The sequence below is a fragment of the Rhinatrema bivittatum genome, chromosome 9 (assembly GCF_901001135.1).
Source record: "Rhinatrema bivittatum chromosome 9, aRhiBiv1.1, whole genome shotgun sequence".
Classification (NCBI taxonomy): Eukaryota; Metazoa; Chordata; class Amphibia; order Gymnophiona; family Rhinatrematidae; genus Rhinatrema; species Rhinatrema bivittatum.
The window spans coordinates 173,300,614-173,320,475 of NC_042623.1; positions in this window are offsets into that span (position 1 = coordinate 173,300,614).

Genomic DNA, 19,862 nt, shown 5'->3' on the forward strand with positions numbered 1-19,862 from the left:
GGTGCAAAAGGATTCTACATCACCTTGAGGGCAGGTCCTAGCTCAGGATTGCTTCCTGCCTCACTGAGGTGATGTTCTCATTCCAGGCAACCTTTCCCCCTCCAAAGCAGCACAGGGGCTGCCAGATTGGAAGTGGGCCAAATACAAAAAGTACAATCCCCCCAAAATAAAAAAACTAACATTCTCAAGAGACAGCAAGACGAAACACAAACAATGATAAAAAGGTGCAGCTTAGCCTCCTACTTACCTGTCCACTAAGGATTATACTAGTAAGTCACCAAACTATTACTCACAGTCTACCCGAAATCAGATCTGAACTCAGCTATCAAGAGGAGGGAAAAGCAAGTGCAGGATGTGCTATCTAGCAAGCCATCAGCTATTAAGACTTCACTTTATGAAAAAGAAAGGAGAAAGGGAACCACCTGAAAGCTTAAACTGTAAAAAATGATCAGAGGTAGTTTCACCTTTTGGTCCAGCACTGATTTCATTTCTGTAATCAAAAATGAAACAACCTCTGATCATTTTTTACAGTTTAAGCTTTCAGGTGGTTCCCTTTCTCCTTCCTTTTTCATAAAGTGAAGTCTTAATAGCTGATGGCTTGCTAGATAGCACATCCTGCACTTGCTTTTCCCTCCTCTTGATAGCTGAGTTCAGATCTGATTTCGGGTAGACTGTGAGTAATAGTTTGGTGACTTACTAGTATAATCCTTAGTGGACAGGTTTAATTGCTTTAACATCCCCACATAATTTGGCCCAGTAAACTGCCTCTGCTAAGGTTGTGCCCCTGAGGCAGTGCAGATATTATTGTCCCCTCTCTCCACCGGTTCTGTGTCTCAAATCTAACGGGGGGAGTGGTATTTCTCTTCCTGAGCTGCCATTGATGCCGGTCATGGTATTGCCCCAACAAAGCGATCCCAGTGTCTTTGCTCACATTTACCACCTCAGTCACATGATTGAGCAGCGATGGATTTATACCCCCAGCTGCGTTTAGGGATGTGGACAGCTGGCTGGCCCCGCCCCCTCACAAATGGTGAGGCACCACAGCTAATGATGTAAAACAAGTGACTTACACAGGCAGGGAGGGGCAGCTATCCCACCGGGAAGGCTGCCTATAGGCACTTGCCTATGCTGCCTATTGGTAAATCCACTCCTGATGATTGGGGACTGAGCAGGGACAGGGCAAACACTGCCTCAGCAATGAGCATGCAAAGATGATTGCAGTTTGCATGACTCAGCACTATTAATATGCTTTTAGTGCATTTAGTCTTCTCAGAATGTTAAAATTAGACTGTAAATTAATACAGAAAATCTCATCCATTTTATGTTACACAGTTTTTAAACCATGAGTATTATGCATTCCTTGTAGGAAACACCCAAATGCATGACTAGTGAAAAAGGGATAGTTACTTGTAACAGTAGATGAATATATTCCTGTGGGGTGATCATTAGAATACAAATACTGTACTGTTTCCAGCACATCTGTAGTTCTGCACTGTAATACTATACTATTTCCAGCACATCTGTAGTAAGCAAAAAATGATGAGCGAAGTCAGTCAGAAATTCTAGTTAGATGCTTTCCCTGAGTGGAATATTTGCCATTATAGTTACTCTATCTACAGCTTTTATATGAATGTTTGGCATTTAGCTCTCTAGCACCACCTGTAGGAAACTTGCAGAAAACATTTATATTAATTATGGATGTCCTGCAATGTAATAAATTCACCTGTTTTAGAAACGAAGTATTTTTGCAAGTAGAGATGTTCTTTTTTGCCTTTTTATTAAACCTCAAGAGTTCTCAATATCTTCCCTATTGATGCCTCCCTGAAAACTTTCTTATGGGTATGAGCTCCCCAGCTTTTCTATTCCTCCTTCACCCCTCCTTCTCTTTCCCTAGCTTGTGTCTCCTCTTCTTTCTCCATTCTTATCCACATTGTCCCCTCTCTCCTCCTGCTGCTCCCATCCCTTGTTCTTCTCTACCTGCAGTAAAGTGCAAACAAGGAAGACGGCAAAAACAGTCCTTGATCAGGACAGATATCTGAAAAGAAGTCACACTCTTTGGCAGGCATCTGGGATATATCCATGCAGTGTGGACAGGAATTACCTTGCAGACCGGATAGGTCACTTGGTCTTTTTCTTCTTTCATCTACTATATTACTATTTCTTACCTCCACTGCTCCTCACCACCCACCCAGCTCTTTCTCTCCCATTCTTCTTCTCTTTTGCACCTTCATTGTCCCTTCCCTCCTCTCTCCAGCTCACCTTCTACACGCCATCTAAATACCTGTGACAGCTTTTACTGGCAGTGGGGTGGCAGGCTGACGCTTACAATGAGCCAGCTATGCCTGAATTGCTGTGTCGTCCCGTCTGCCCCCCCCCCCACACACACACTTACTGGGAGAACTGACAGTGAAGGAAAAAGGCAAGGTTGCTTGATTTCTTCTCACTGCACAAAAGGCAGTGCAAGAAACAGCAGAGAGGAAGGCTCTTTCATGGGCTGCACTGGGGGCAGGGTAGTGTATACGAGAGAGAGAGAGAACTTTCTTTCTGAGGTTAATTGTGCTGTCACTGTGGGAGGGGGCAAGAAGAGATGAAATGAGGTGGGACTAGTGAAGTGTTCATCATTTTTATATTTGCAAAATGTCTTGATTTTGTGCAAACAATATGCATGGTACAGTGCATCTGAAGAAGTGACCTACATGGTTTTCAAAGTGCAGGCAGTATAACATCTTGATTGTTTTTATGTCAGCCCTATAAAAGGTATTGCAGCCTTGCTAAGATTCCAGTTTTTTCCAAGATGAATACAGCTATTTAATGTTTCCATACAGTATAATACAGATGGTTAGGGAAGTGGAGATTTCTGTGAAGGGATCCATAGGATATTCCAGTGCTTTCCTGCACCCATAGATTGCTCATATCGCTCATAGAGCTTTCTGTTAGAGATATGCTATTTTTGTTTGTTTTCGATCTGGCAGTCTCCTCCTTCTCCTTTGAGCTTCCATCTCACTCGGAAGCAGGGCAGGGACCTGGCACCATGACCCTTAATTGGCAACAACCTGGGGGATTTTTTCCCCCTTTTTTATATCCTCTCCTAAGTCCCAGTCATTGCAGTGACAGTCCTCGGCTGGGAGGACCATGAACCAGGGCTCCTTCCAGGAACCTGCAATCATGGGCACTAAATCCGGCCATTAAGTCTCACTGTTGTGTGATGACCGGAATCACCTGCCCCCCCTCCCCCAAGTGGCTGTGAATGCTTCCCTAGCTCCAGCCAGTCCAGGGAGAAGAGTACTGGCCCAGGAAATGAAATCCAGATCTTCCACATGGCATTGCCACTGAGCCATTGGGCTGGCCATTGAGCTGCTATTCTTAGTAGAGCGCACTGTGTTTTTAAGATGAACATTTCCCATCTGCTCTATTCAAATGTTTATAAAAGTGTTGTTTCTTCTTTAAAGGCTGTAGAAGCTCATGTTTAGTGTCTCACTTGACAAAAGTGGTAGCAGCGAGGAGTCTGCAACTACAGTCAGGTTAGCCTTATCGCAGTGCTGGGGAAAATTAATGGAGATCATTTCTACAGCCCAGAGGGTTGCAGGATCCGAGGCAACATGGTTTTACTAGAGAAAGTTCCTGTCAAATGAATCCGATTGTGTTTTTGATTGGGTGACTAGAGAATTAGATCAAGGATGAGCATTTAATGTGGATTACTTGGATTTCAGCAAGGCTTTTGCTATGGTCCCACATAGGAGGCTCATGACTGAATTGAGAAGCCTGGGAGTGTGTCCCAAGGTGGTGGAATGGATCACAAATTGGCCGACTGACAGATGCCAGCAAGTAGTGGTAACTGGAATTTACTCTGACGAGAGATGAGGGATAAGTGGAGTTCCTGAAGGATCAGTTCTGGGGCCAGTCCTGTTCAATATCGCTGTAAGCAATACTGCAGAGTGATTAGATAGTGAAGTTTGCCTTTATGTGGATAACACTAAGATCTGCAAAAGGGTGGACATAACAGAAAGAGTAGAGAAAATGAGAAACAACTGAAGAAAGTTCAAGGCGTGGTGAAAGATTAGTCAGCTGGGATTCGATGCCAAGAAGTGCAAAGTTATACTTTTAGGGTGCAGTAATCCAAAGGAGCTGTACGTGATGGTGGGCAGAAGACTTGATGTGCACAGACCAGAAGAGAGACCTCGGGGTGATAGAATTCAATGATCTAAAGGTAGTGAAGCAATCTAACAAGGCAGTGGCTAAGGCCAGAGGGATTCCGGGTTGCATAGAGAGAGGCATAAGCAACAGGGAAAAGGAGGCGATAATGCCCCTGTCTAGGTCTTTGGTGAAGTCTCACCTGGAGTACTGTGTTCAGTTCTGGAGATCTTATCTCAAAAAGGATAAAGATAGGATGGAAGGTGTCCAGAGAAAGGCAGCTAAAATGATGTGGGGGTCTGCACCAGAAGACTTAGGGGACTGGAGGACCTAAATAAGTATAACAGAGAGGAGAAATAGGGGAGAAATGATAAAGACTTCAAATACCTAAAAAGCATTTATGATGCACAAAAACCCAACCTTTTTCAATGGAAAGGAAGTTGTAGAACTAGGGGTCATGATGTGAAACTCCAAGAACTTAGAATCAAGAGCAGTGTCAGGAGATATTTCTTCACAGAAAGGGTGGCGGATGTATGGAAAGCTCTCCTGGAAGAGGTGGTGAAAGCAAGCATGGTGATGGGATTGAAAAGGGTGTGGGAGAAATATAGAGGATCACTAGTGGCTAGAGGATGAAAATGAAGAAATGGGGTAACCCTTTGGTAACTTTAGGTATAACATTTCTGTATGGGGATAACCTGCAGAGAGCAGTAGTTACTACCGTTAACAGAAGGGCATGCAGGGGTAACCTGCAGGAAACAACTTGTTGGGCAGAGTGGATGGACCATTTGGGTCTTTATCTGCCATCATTTTCTGTTATTATGTCAATGAATTGTCAAGGTTGCTTTGGCAATGCCAGCGATGACATACATGCATATTTCTGAAGTCTACGGGGGTAATTTTCAAAGCCATTTGTGTGCATAAAACCTGGTTCCATATGCATGTAAACGGCTGTACCAAAATAGTCTGGGGGCTGAGTGCATGCATAAGAGTGTGCATACATATATGCAAAACGAATGCGCATACTTATATACAAAGTGTTCCAGGGGCCAGAGCTGGGGGTGGAGGTGGTACTTGCGCTCATACGTTTTGATTTCAAAAAAGTATGCACATAAATTGCATCCTCCAAAGATGCAGTGCAACTTTACAAATGTGCATGTGTACGTGTGCTTGGCCAGTTGCCCAGATATTTTCAACATGAACTTACACAGACTGAACACTCAAACTTTACCACTAAGCGGGCTGTATGAAAATGATCCTTCATATGAGAAAAAGGTGTCCTATAAATTGGAAGATAGTAATGATGGTATTGCTATCATAAAATTATTTTAAAGTGTGTTTTAAGGCAGTGGTACTCAGACCCAAAACTGAGTATTATATTGTGGCGGTACCATGATTTTGAGTCTAATTCATAAAGCCTTTTCTTTCATTCTGTGTGTTTGGGAAAAATACTTAGTACATAGGCCACGGGTCTGAGAATAGCATAAGGTTGGGAATCAGTGCACGAAGGAATTTCCCTATTTTCACATTTCCAAGATGGTTGTTACATGAGCGTGCTGGAATACAATGTGGGGTAGATTTTACAAGGTGCTCACGCGCGCACATGGACGCACTGATTTTATAAAGTGCAGATGCCAGTGCGTTCATGTTATAAAATCGTTGGGCCGCGTGCATATGCACGCCGGATTTTGTAATCCACACGCGCATGTGTGCGCAGCACCTGCAAGGGAGTAGATTTTTGCAATCCTCGCACGGCGATGCATTTTGGCCTTCCCCAGTTGCCTCCCAGTCCGCTCCAATTAAGGAGGGACTGGGAAAGAACTTCCCTACCCTCCTACCTCACCTCACCCTCCTACCTACCTCACCTCACCTTCCCTACCCTTCCCCTCTCCTCCAAACCCCCTAAATGCAAGATTTATTAATTTTTTAACCTTGTTTCAGCAACTTACTTCAGCTCCCGAGCTGAAGTAAGTTGCGCGAGCCGGATCTTCGGGGCAGCAAACAATGGCGCTGCCCCGGCCTGCCCCTTCCCGCCCCCCCGGCCTGTCCCTTTCAGGAAGGTCCGCACCTACGTGTTTACTGGCCTTTACGCGCATGGCCGGGGGTTTTTGAAAATAGGCTCGGAGCATAAAGGCCAGATTTTACGCATGCGGCCTTTTTAAAATCTACCCTTTTGTGTCCCAAACCCACTGAACTTGGGGAAAATAATAAAAAAAAGCAAAACAACCAGGGAGAGTATAGTGGATACATGGAAAGGCCCTCCAGAGGAAGTAGTGGAGGCAATAATAAGCAGAACTTAAGAAAGGATGGGATAAGCACAGAAAGCCCACTAAGAAGTGAAGGGAAGCCTGAGATCAACTGGGATATATGACATGAAAAAGGGGAGTAATTTGGGCAGACTAGTTGGGCCCTCTGAACCCTTCTTTGCCATCTTTCTCTGTGCCTAAGACCCAAGTTCCTTGCACTACATTATTCTGAGAAGAATTAATCTAGTGCAGGAAGAAAGAGAGACTCTACTAAACCAGTTCTGTGTGTGCCCCCCAGCAGGGCTGCCCATGAGAAGCTTGGGGAATTAGAAGACCAACAGTAACAGGTGCCTCAGGCTGCATACAAATGACGATAACAAGTCTAAAATTAATAAAATTCAGACAGCCTAACTGCTTTGAATCAGGTCTACAGAGTATGTCCGTGTAGTGTTGTGATGGTGAGTTACTTTGCACACAAAAAAGTGAAGCTGCAGGGGCTTTTTTTCTTTTGCTTTATGAGTGATAATGAATAGAAAGAAGCAGGTAAAACAGATGGATTCAGAAGTATTAATAATGTAGCAGTATTTATTAATATATGTGTTACCCAGTAAATGTAAAGTGAATTTATTTTCTGAATGCTATCTGATAAATCAACAATGGTTATACTCCAGAAATAATTTAGTATTGCAAGTTAACAAAAACATGGTAACAAAGGTACACAAACACTGTACTTGTGACAAGCTGCAAATATAGTTTATCTTTTTTTAGCCTAGTTTAGTTTCCATAGGAAAAAAAGGTTTATGAGATCGCTGTGTGTGTGTGTGTCCATACCAAATTTTCTGGACAAGTCAGTGGGGACATAGGGGGTATTTTTTTCCCCCAGATCCAGATCTCAAGAGTAGAAGAGAAAAACACAACTCAGTACTCAAAGGTCTTCAATAATGAGCGGTGATACGGTATGCCATCTTAAGAACAAAAGAACATAAGAAATTGCCATACTGAGTCAAACCAAGAATCCATCAAGCCCAGCATCCTGTTTCCAACAGTTGCCAAACCAGGCTACAAGTACCTAGCGAGTACCCAAACACTAAGAAGATCCCATGCTACTGATGCCAGTAGTAGTAGAGGCCATTCCCTAAGTCAACTTGATTAATAGCAGTTAATGAAATTCTTCTCCAAGAACTTATCCAAACCTTTTTTAAACCCAGCTACACTAACTGTTGCACCGGGAGGTGGACCCTTGGCCTGGTGCAGGATTGGTAGGCTCCCTGGTAGGACCCAGAGAGTCCCTGCTACCAGGAGGGGGAGCACAAGAGGAGACAGAGGCTAGCTGGAGCTTCACCAATAGCAACCCAGGGTTCCCTCAGGTTGAGCCCTTGGTTACTCGAGCCACCTGGTCTTAGGTGGGCCTCGCAGCATCTCCATGAGATAAAGTTCAGGGGTGTGCCCACCACGAGCAAGGGTGCGCAGTCGATGTTCAGGTCAGGTAGTCCAGGAGCCAGAGAAGGCCAGAACAGAGTCTCTGAATGAAGAGCGAGGATCAAGGCCAGAGTCAAGGATAGCATGGTCAGCCAAAGCAGGGGTCAAAACCAGTGGTCAGTCCGAGGATGGTCAGTCAGGCAAAGGTCAGGTTCCAGGCTGCAGTCAGAAGTGGTCAGTGATTAGGCAGAGGTCAGTTCCAGGCAGCGTGCCGACATGTTCAGTGGACAGGCAGCGTGCAGACATGGTCAATGGACAAAGCAGAGGTCAGTTCCAGGCAGTGTGCAGACGTAGTCAAGGAAACAGGCAAAGTTCACATCCAGGCGATGCTCAAACGTAGTCAAAGTAACAGGCAGAGGACAGTACCGAGAAGACAATCCTAATGGTACTACCTGGGTAGACATAGGAACAGGAGGATGCTGGAACAGGAGACTGGAACAAGACACTGGAGCAGAAGACTGGAACAAGACACTGGAACAGGAGACTGGAACAAGACACTGGATCAGGAAGGCAAACAAGCTATCACAATGTGATAGATCTGATTGCCAAGGTGAGGAAGTGGTGTCAGACTACGTCCTTTTAAGCAGTGATCAATCAGGGCTCGCCGTGGTACTGGGATCCGCCCCTGGCGGTCCCCGTGCGCTCGCCCAGGGGCAGGGCCGATGCCACGGAGGAATCCGAGCCCCGCTGTGAGGCCTGGTCTGGAGCAGGAGCGCAGGGGGACCAGAGACACCGCGAGCTGGAAGCGGCCATGGAGGGGACGTGCCTGGAACTGCTGGAAGGTGTAGCGAGGTGAGAAGGCCCGGCCGCGGAGCGTACGCGGCCGGGAAGCACAACACTAACTGCACTAACCATATCGTCTGGAAACAAATTCTAGAGCTGAATTGTCCATTGAGTGAAAAAGAATTGTCTCCAATTAGTTTTAAAAGTGCTACTTGCTAACTTCATGGAGTGCCCCCTAGTCCTTCTATTATCCGAAAGTGTAAATAACCGATTTATATCTATGCGTTCTAGACCTCTCATGATTTTAAAGACCTCTATCATATCCCCCCTCAGCCGTCTCTTCTCCAAGCTGAACAGCCCTAACCTCTTTAGCCTTTCCTCATAGGGGAGCTGTTCCATCCCCTTTATCATTTTGGTTGCTGTACTCTGTAACTTCCCCAGTGCAACTATATCTATTTTGAGATGCGATGACCAGAACTGTACACAGTACTCAAGGTGTGGTCTCACCATAGAGCAATACAGAGGCATTATGACATTTTTTGTTTTATTCATCATTCCCTTCCTAATAATTCCTAACATTGTGTTTGCTTTTTTGATTGCTGCAGCACATTGAACTGACGATTTCAATGTATTATCCACTATGATGTCTAGATCTTTTTCCTGGGTGGTAGCTCCTAATATGGAACTTAACATCATGTAAATTATGCCTGGGTTATTTTTTCCTATATGCAACACATTGCACTTGTCCACATTAAATTTCATCTGCCATTTGGATGCCCAATCTTCCAGTCTCACAAGGTCCTCCTGCAATGTATCACAATCCGCTTGTGATTTAATTACTCTGAATAATTTTGTATCATCTGCAAATGAAGTTAGCATGTGGCACATTTAAAACTAATCAGAGAAAGTTCTTTTTTACTCAACACACAATTAAACTCTGGAATTTGTTGCCAGAGGATGTGGTTAGTGCAGTTAGTATAGCTGTGTTTAAAAAAGGATTGAATAAGTTCTTGGAGGAGAAGTCCATTACCTGCTATTAATTAAGTTGACTTAGAAAATAGCCACTGCTATTACTAGCAACAGTAACATAGAATAGACTTCATTTTTGGGTTCTTGCCAGGTTCTTATGGCCTGGATTGGCCACTGTTGGAAACAGGATGCTGGGCTTGATGGACCCTTGGTCTGACCCAATATGGCATGTTCTTATGATTACCTCACTTGTTGTATTCCTTTCCAAATCATTTATAAATATATTGAAAAGCACCAGTCCAAGTACAGATCCTTGAGGCACTCCATTGTCTACCCTTTTCCACTGAGAAAAGTGACCATTTAATCCTACTCTATGTTTCCTCTCTTTTAACCAGTTTGTAATCCATGAAAGGACATTGCCTCCTATCCCATTACTTTTTAGTTTTATTAGAAGCCTCTCATGAGGGACTTTGTCAAACGCCTTCTGAAAATTCAGATAAACTACATCTACTGCTCACCTTTATCTGCATATTTATTAACCACTTCAAAAAAATGAAGCAGATTTGTGAGGCAAGACTTCCCTTGGGTAAATCCATGTTGCCTGTGTTCCATTAAACCATGTCTTTCTATATGCTCTGTGATTTTGATCTTTAGAATAGTTTCTACTATTTTTCCCAGCACTGGAGCTCTTTTTAAATATTGGGGTTACATTGGCCACCATCCAGTCTTCAGGTTCAATGGATGATTTTAATGATAGGTTACAAATTTTAGTAGGATTGTGCCAACTTCTTTTAAAGATCTTTACAAACAATTAGATGAACTTGGGAAATATTCTGAATGTAGTCAAATCTCTTAAAACCAGAATTTCCTCCTCCTCCCCCCCCCCCCCAAATTGTTTTCTCTGCCTGCCACCACACCCACCAGTCTTCTTCCATCTCCTCCACTGATGCTGCCAAAGCTGTCTCAGTCTCAGCCGGAATAATATAGGTGGAAAGGAATTGCTCTTGATAATATAAATGGTTTGTCAGAGCTTGGTGGTGTCAGCCAGGGAAGGGAAGAGAAGGAATCTTGGGAGGGCATCAACTGGAGTGTAGTAAATAGAGGCAAGGCTCTGCAGCTTCAGCAGGCGATTGGAAGAAGGCGCTCAGAAATGGCAGTGGGGGAAGGGAGAAGGCTCAGTGGCATCAGCAGCAGGACCTGATAGCATCAGAAGGGGAATGGAAATGGGATCGCCAGTCTCAGCAGAGCCGAAAATGAGTTTCCGGGTGAAAAATGTCTGGCTGGCTTTGAACCAGCAGACTGCTGAGCCAATGGATGAAGATCTATTCTTGAGCCATTGTGTGGCTCTGAGCAATTGAAAATGAGCAAGTCTGAAGTCTAGACTTGCAGTCTGCCCCCCCCCCCCCCCCCCCCCCGAGGAACTAGATAAGAGTGCTGGGAGTCCAGGAAGGCTTTCTCAGCTGGAAAGGTCAAGCTGTGAGAAACTGGACGAGGTTCCTGAAGTCTTGAATTTGGAAGTAAGTGAATTTGTGCCCGTAAAGGTGAAATGTTGAAATGCTGTGTAACTAGATAACTTGACCTAGACCAGATTGGATTGTGAGTGATGCAACTGAATTTGCTTAAAAGTTTAAACATGAAACCCTAGTTGCCTCTGAAGTAAAAAGCTGTTTCTTCTGTTAAATCCTGCACAGGGTAACCCAGGACATTGGTGAAGTTTCCTTAAAGTATATTTCGGAACAAAGCCCAGCGTGAAATTCTGAATAGAGGTGGCTCACAGTCTGACAGTGGGGAAAGTCTGAAAATGAGGTCAAAAACCAGGCTGAAATCCTTCTGGTGCAAGTTAGACCTCAAAGTATTTTTCAAATCTCTGCTGTTTAGTTATTTTTGCTGTAGGCCCTTTCTCGAAATGATAAATGACCCTGTCTATTTGCTTTTCAAAATCTTCCTGAAGGATGTAGATGAAGTGATGTTTCATGCCAGGGTCACATCGAGTCCCCCCTCATTTTAAGACCACTGCTCTGAGAGTCTTCCTAGGCGCCTTTGGTTTTGCTCGCTGGCTGAGGGCTGGGGGGGGGGGGGGGGCGGAATCTATTCCAAGATTATCACCCTGGTACTATTTGAATTAACAGGGGCTGTTAATACAGTTGCAACTACCTTCCCAACCACCTGGGGCTCAACAGCCTCACTTCCAGGATATGTCTGAGGCCTTCCAGCCCTGCCAGAGAAGAGACTTGAAAAGGAATCTCCACTGCGAAGCACTACCATCTGAAGCATGGGACCAGCTCAGTCACATCATCTTTAGCCTAGGTGAATTTTTCTAATACCATGTTCAGGGTACAGAGAAAACTATTATCAATCTTGTGGAAAAATCAATTCGTTTCTGTATTAAAAAACTGAAATTTTCCATTAATCAATTGTTATGTGATTGTTATTATTATTATTATTATTATTATTATTATTAGTTTATACAAGGAAATCAAAATGATGTACATTTATAACCATATTGAGATAATTTGCTAAAGTACAGAACTGCCCGAATTTACGATGGCCTATTCGTGCAAATACTGAGGGATACGCACGTGGCTGGGCCCTGAACACGCCGAGCGCATTTTAGAAAGGGCCCAGCCACGCACCTATCTCTTGGTGCGCGTAGAAGGGCCGGGCCAGTGAAAAGGGGTGGGCTGGGGGCGGCCATTGGGCCCTGTCGCGGGAAGCGCGCACCAGGTACTTCTCCAACGAAGAGGAAGTAAGTACTGAAACAAAAGAAAATAGGGTAGATAGGGTTAGTTTAGTGGTCGGGAAGGAGAGGGGAAAAGAGAGGAAGCGTAGGTAGGGGTATCGGAAAGTTCTCTCCCAGTCCGCTCCTTAATTGGAGAGGACTGGAAAGGGAACTGGGCAAAGGCCTGATCGCATTGCCGCGCGTACTTTACAAAATTCCCCCCCCCCCCCCCGCGCGCACGAGTCGCAACCTGCCCGCGCATGCTTGTGCCGATTATAAAATCGGGCGGGCACGTGTGCACAGATATTGTATTTTATATCATGCGCACAGTGACGGATGCATGTTATAAAATTGGCACGTCCATGTGCGCGCGGGTTTTAAAATTGACCCCAAAATGCAAAAAAAATCAAGTTTATCTGCTAGTTAAATTGAACCAAAAATAAAATAAATAAAATTAGTTAAGCATATAAAAGCAAAATTAATAGAAACGTGAAAGAGATGCACACATAGGAGGTGATTTTAAAAGGCGTTACAATTGTAAATGTAGCATACTATAGTAGCAATTTTAAAAAGCCATTTATGCACGTAAAGTGCACTTTCATGTGAATATCCTATGGACAATTCAATAGCATATAATATAGTAATTTTCAAAAGCCCACTTACACAGATAAAGTGCATTTACACGTATAAAGCCCAATTTTAAACATTGTAAATGCTTTTTAAAATCAGGTCCATAACCTTTTAAAAATTATCACATAGAAAAGACTGTGCAACATCTAAGGGAAGGGTTAACACTGAGAATAATTTTTCCATAATATATAATTTGGGTAATCTTTAAAGGGACTTTTGTTGTAAAACAGCGTTTTAAATGCAGAAATGGTTTCCTACAAAATTGTAAAAATAATTATAATACAAGTAAGAATCTTACCCACAATGCCAAAAATTGTGTATAAGTGAGAACAAAACTTATTTTCTCTTAATTTTAACCTGAGCAGAACATCATCCATAAACATTTATGTGTGAAAGCATGGTATCAAACTGGGAAATGTGCATGTTTTACACCTGCTAGTCAAGTTGCGGAAATTAAATCTGATTTCTTTTTTTGTCTGCATTTGTCGGGTAGGGCATCTAGGGCAAATCGGGAAAGGTTTGGGTGAACTGGTAGAGGTCTTGGTGAACCAGTGCTTGGAAGTACACCCACAAGTGTTTTTATAAGCAAGATAGGTGCACACATCAGCCAACTTTATAAAACATCTCCCTCCATGCATAAACTGAGTGTTATTACACATATGTTACAATTATTTTGCACCTACAATTTGGGGCAGATTTTCAAAGACCTATGCGCGTAAATCTAGAAGGATTTACGCGCGTAGGGGGGTTATGCACGCCGGGCCTATTTCTCGGGGCTTTTCTGAATGGACGGGCAGGGGGCGGGATGGGGGTGGGGCAGAAGGTTCGGGGGCGTGGCTGGGCAGTCTGGGGGTGGTCCGGGAGGTGTGACTGAGGATTCCAGCACAGGGGGATCGCATACTGGCAGTTGGCTGGTGTGCGCAAGTTACTTCCAAAACAAAGGTACGGGGAGGGGTTATTTAGGGCTGGGGGGCGAGATAGGGAGGGGAAGGGAGGGGAAGGTGGGCGGGAGGGAACGGGGAAAGCCAGTGTGGCTCCCCGAGGGCTCAGCGCGCGCAATTTGCACTAGTGTGCACCCCCTTGCATGCGCCGACCGCTGATTTTAGAACATGCGTGCGGCTGCTCGTGCATGTTATGAACTCAGGCTATGTTTTAAAATCTGCCCCTATATGCACAGTCTTTTATAAAATAGGTATGTAAACTATGCAGATCCCTGCATTAAAAAAATGTGCGTACACTGAAACATACACTTTTTGGGTGGCAGGTGTGTGGATCTGGCTGCACAGGGTTTGTGGTGGGACAAATGATGAATCCAAGTAGGGACTATTCTCACCTTCCCAGCATTGTGAGAGTCTTTTGGTCTCATTGAGAAAGATTACTTTAGTTGTATTCAAGTTTGTCATTATGTAAAATCGTTGAAGCAAACAGTTTTAATTATGGATAAAAAGTCTTATTTTGCAGGGTTGGCTTGATATAAAGGATCCAGGAAGACATACTCTCTCTTCTTTACACAAGTCTTTGGTAATCATAGGAGCATGAGAAACCATGGAATATATGAGCTCAGGAGTTATTAATTCAATCATCTATTATGATTTTTATTGACTGTCTTGCTCAATTACATAAACTTTTGAACAATGACAGATGCAAGGGACACATTTTAAATTTTTGAATAGAGCATACATTCAGGGGTGGATTGCAGGAAAATATCAGCCTAGGGACTTTTTTTTTCAAAACCGGTCCATGTGTTATCTGTCTGACTCCCTTGTGCATTTTCCCTGAAGGATGTAGTTCAACAGTTCCCAAAAGCACACCAAACTGACCCTTCAGAGGTACATCATGTGACCTGGAGCCTGGCAGAACTGAGCCAAAAAATCTGCAACATAAATTTCATTTTCCCTAAATAGCTAAGTAATAGAACACATGTCTGGGTCCCCTACCACATAACTTTACTTCTGCTATAGATGGCGTGTAAGTTACAAAAAACTAGGCTAGTTAGTGGGGTTTAAGGGTTGGGGCAGGTGAGTTAGCGAGGGGGGTTAGGAAGTCCTATCCTTTAACTGGGCAAAGTGGGAATGAACTGGTTTAACTCGTAATTGCGTCAGCGCGCGTGTATATTAAAATCCCCCCACTTACAAAGTAGAAGCAGCACATGTGTGCATCCATATAAAATGGTGCGCACATTTACATACATCCAGCTGATTTTATAAGATGCGCGCAAATACAGGCGCGAGCCAGCATGCACATAGTCATGTATGCCACTTGGCTGTTTTAAAGTTACCGTTCCTGTGCTCAACAGAACAGACGTGGGAAATGTTGATCTTTCCTTTTGGTCCTGTTCTAATGTACAATTCTTTTGGAGAAAGGTTTATGCCTATTTGGAATGGATTCTTTCAAAATCTTTAGTCTTTGATGCCTCCTCAGCATTATTTAGAAACATTTGGTCATTATCAATATGCTCCGCATTGCAGAAGCTGTTTTCCTGCTGGCGAGACATACTCTATTGCAGGTTTGGCAGCTATTCATTTTACCTATTATCATTTTTCAAAATTAATAAAACAAATTTATCATATACGGTAAATACAGGCCTAACTTTAGGCTCATCAACTTACGCCCTGATTTTAAATCAGGGCCTGGCCACATGTGTAACCCCTGGTATTTGCTCGCTCACGCGTCTGCGTGAGCGAGCAAATACCAGGGGTTACACATGTGGCCAGGCCCTGCGCACGCTTTGCGCATTTTTGAAGGGGCCCGGCCATGCATGTAACCCCTAGTATGTGCCAAAGTGCCGGGCCTCTAGAAAGGGGTGGGCCGAGTGGCAGAATCTGGGCGGGGATGGGCTGTGTCATGCCCCTGTCCTGGGGAAGCATGCGCTGGCAGCCGGCCGAAGCACGTAACTTACTTCTGCTCTGAAGAAACAGGTAAGTTAAGCAAAAACAAATAGGGTAGATAGGCATTGGGGAGGAAAGGGGAAAAGGTAGGAAGGTCAGGGTTAGGGAACTGGGAAAATGAAATCTCGTCGCCACACGTAAAGTTATAAAGACCCACCCCTGCGCGCGTGAGTTGCGGGCAGACTGCCCACGTGCGCGTGGAAGTTAAAATCCGGTGCGCATATGTGTGCGGATATCGAATTTTTTAGCATGTGCATGGCGACGTGCACCTGTTATAAAATCCGCACATCTATGTGCGCGTGCCAAGAACACATGGACACGCACACGCTTCTTTTAAAGTCTACCTTTTAATGTGTGTAAATCCTGATTTAGACACACTATGAAAAATTACCCTCTAAAACAGTGGTCCTCAACCCTGTCCTGGGGGCCCACCAGCCAGTCGGGTTTTCAGGATATCCACAATGAATATGCATGAGAGAAAATTTGCATTTTATGGAAGCGGTGCATGCAAATTTTCTCTCATGCATATTCATTGTGGATATCCTGAGAACCCGACTGGCTGGTGGGCCCCCAGGACAGGTTGGGGACCACTGCTCTAAACAGCAAACCAAAAATAGCAAATTGTATTGTAAAAGAGTTAGGAATTGTACTGTTTACTGTAATTCTAGCCTTCAGTTCATTTTTCTGATTTCTTTGTGCTCTAAATTATTGATTATAGGATAACAACTCATTTAAGGCAATTTAGCTAGTGAAGCTAAAATATTCTTTGAATACTTGGCTGTGAAAAAAACTGTTACTCCAAATGATATAACACCTGCACAAATCTCATCTTTTCAAATTGTATAATAGTGTATATATGTATCTAGACTTTCTAACGTGGAGCTGGCTGTTTGCATACATTCACAAATTTAATATTTGCAAAAGAGCTTTGGGATCTTGTTTGGATGAAAGACGCTATAGTATATACACGTAATTATTAACTTATAAGTAATTGAATAAACAGGATCAAAAATGTTTGTATGCAGTAAAAATAATGTAGATTTTATGTTTGTATGACAGATAATGGCAGATTTATAACATATGTGCGCGTTAGAGTTTTGCATCTGCCAAAAAAGCAACAACATGCTTGTTTTCAAGAGTTGTGATGGTTTCTGCTTGCTTTGCCTCAGTAGCTTTCTCCTGGTGAAATCTAGAGCATAGACCATAATTATAATGCAAACCAGCATCCCACATTCTTGTTCATGCCTTTCAGAACTTAAGTTCCTTGAATTCTAAAGATTTGAAAATACTGATACTTGTTAATAGAATGGTTTTCTAGGACAAATATATCTCACATATCTGAATGTGATAGGAGCAACTAAGAATGCAACGTCTAAAGTGCTTGCTTGCATGATGGTTGGGAAAAACGCTGCCATCCTAATATGTCTGTTGCTTAAATTCTGTTAGCAGTTGTAAGATAGTCCGATACCACCCATGGGATCTTGTGCCCTCATGAAACACAATTACAATGAGAATATCTCATTATCTCATTGGCTTTAGCTTACTGCTCTGTTTCCATGGTTTCAAATACACAGAGGAGTCTGAAACTAAGAGTGCTGCCTAAAAAGAAACCTATCCTTGTACAATGACATCAGATCATGTTAGACAGAATAGACTTAATTAAATACCCCCTGATGTAGACCAAAAATATATTTTAAAAACTGTGCATAGTTTTTAAATGGATTATAGCACTTTTTGTGTAATTGAGATCATTAAGGAATTTGGCGTTTTTGTTAATGTAGGAACATTATATCTATGAACCATAGCAAGTGTAATAGAATATAAGCTACTGATACACAGTATCATTTTCAAAAACATAGCCTTACTTATACATTGAGTTATTTTACTGTTAACTTGTAGCACCATTAAATGAATTTGCATGAATAATTTAGATAAAGTAAGTCCTGGAATAGATCTGGTCTCTCATAATGCCTTTGGAATTCATTCGAATTCTGGCTCTGTTGCATAGGAGGAGAAGCCATGGTCAGTTTTGTGGCAGAATGAGCCTGCAGATTGCCAACATCCAGCCTTCCGACCCAGAGCTTCTCTCCCTGATGATAGAGAGAATCCATTGCTGTCCCTGCAACAGAAAAGAACTGTTGATATCATCCATTCCAAATGCCATTTGTCACTTGATAAATCAGTTCGTCCCACTGACTGACTCTGCTTGGGATATATAATTCAAAGAATGTCTAATGCAATGGCTAACCCAATAATAGAAATTTCAAGGTATAAAATCAATGTGCAGAAATACTGGGGTTTGATTTCTGTCTGAAAATAAGTCATTACTTTGTCCTAGCTAAGTTCATCTACATGATTTTCTTTCAAGGGGGAAATGTTTCTCTAATGTTTCCATTTTCTTGGATATGATGCTGAAGAATACATTCTTGAGTGGTTTGTTTAAGAGTCATAGCATTGGAAATTCCACAAATTAATTACATACCCTGGAGGATATCAGATGGCATAATGTGACAATAATGACATCCCTCGTGGTGTTAATTGATTTTGTCCTAGTAGAGGGGGTAATTTGGCGTTCACGGTGGCTTTTAGATCATAGACTTACTGATTGCCTATGTAGGTAGTATTACTGTTAATGAACAGTAAACATACTATCCTCTTTAGAAGACAGTATGTTAATTATGAGAGACTATGGAGAGCTATAGGTCATTCATCCTAAAGCATTTACAGGGAAGTGGAAGATGTGTGTCTAGTATTAAATCTGAATCCAAGCCCACAAAACCCAACTATACTTTTAGCTGAAAGGGGAAATTGCATGTAATATTGAATATTATTAGAATTTGTAATAGTTGAAAGCATAAAAATTGTAATAGCTGGAAATGAAAAATGATCCTCTTAGTAATAGTATTTCTCATCCACCAAACTTCTGTGTAATATTGTCAACATTTTTTTTCCAAAATATTTTTATTGGTTTTAGTGGAAACAATGAGTCATATTACATTGAGTATTATTAATAACAACAACCATGAAGCAAAGTGACTATCAAATAGAAGCATAGAAAAAGAAGGAGAAACCATATACCTATTATTTCCCCTACTCTGTCCTCTGAGAGAGCTCTCCCAAAATCCAATCTGGTTTGGATCTTCAGTTCAATCCTATATTTTATTTATTAACATTGATATCAATATAGTCCCTCTAAATCCCTACTAGCTTTTTCTCTATTTCTCTCTTCTCTTCTTGCATTATATTCATGGATAATTGTAGAGAACCTCACAGCTTCAGTATCTTATTTCTCACCATCTGGGGAGTGTGGATAAGTAGTCTTGCCATATCTGTATCATATATTCAAAGTTGTTTTCTAAAAGAGTCTTGGCAGTTAAATATTCAAATGTTAAGAGTTTTGTCATCCATTGTATAAAAGATGGGCTTTTGTTCCCAACCCATGTGAATAAGATAGTTTTCTTCATTACCAATGAGGCTTTGTCTAAAAATAATTGCTTATTTGGCCTCAATGGGTGAGCATAATCTTTGTATACAACAAAAAGCCAAATTTTGGGTTCTAGTGGGAAATGTATTTTAAGGAAGGATTCTGTGTATAGTTGTAGTTCACTCCAAAAACCTTTGAATTTTAGGGGAGCTCCAGAACCCATGCATATAATCACCCACTGCAGAAGAACATTTCTGGCAGATGGCAGACTGAGATATTTTGACTTGGAATGCTTTTTCTTATGATAAATATGTCTGGCAAAGAAATTTATATTGTGTTTCCCTTAAAAGTATATTTTCTGTAGTTCTGTCAATATTCTTAAAACATTGTCTAAATTCCTTCTGTGACGAATTAAAATCCATTATTCCATTTTTCAAAAAACCTCATAAAGGCATCTCCCACCTGAACATTTAATAAAACTCTATTATACGTAGCACAGGAAGTCTTTCCCTTTCTATTCCCTACCATTACGTCTTCCAAAATCCCAATTTACCTAATCCTGGATTATTTTTGATGAGGGTGAATGTATAATTCCTTACTTGCAAAAATGCATAAAAATCTCTGAGTGCTAATTGAAATGTATCTTGCAGTTCCTG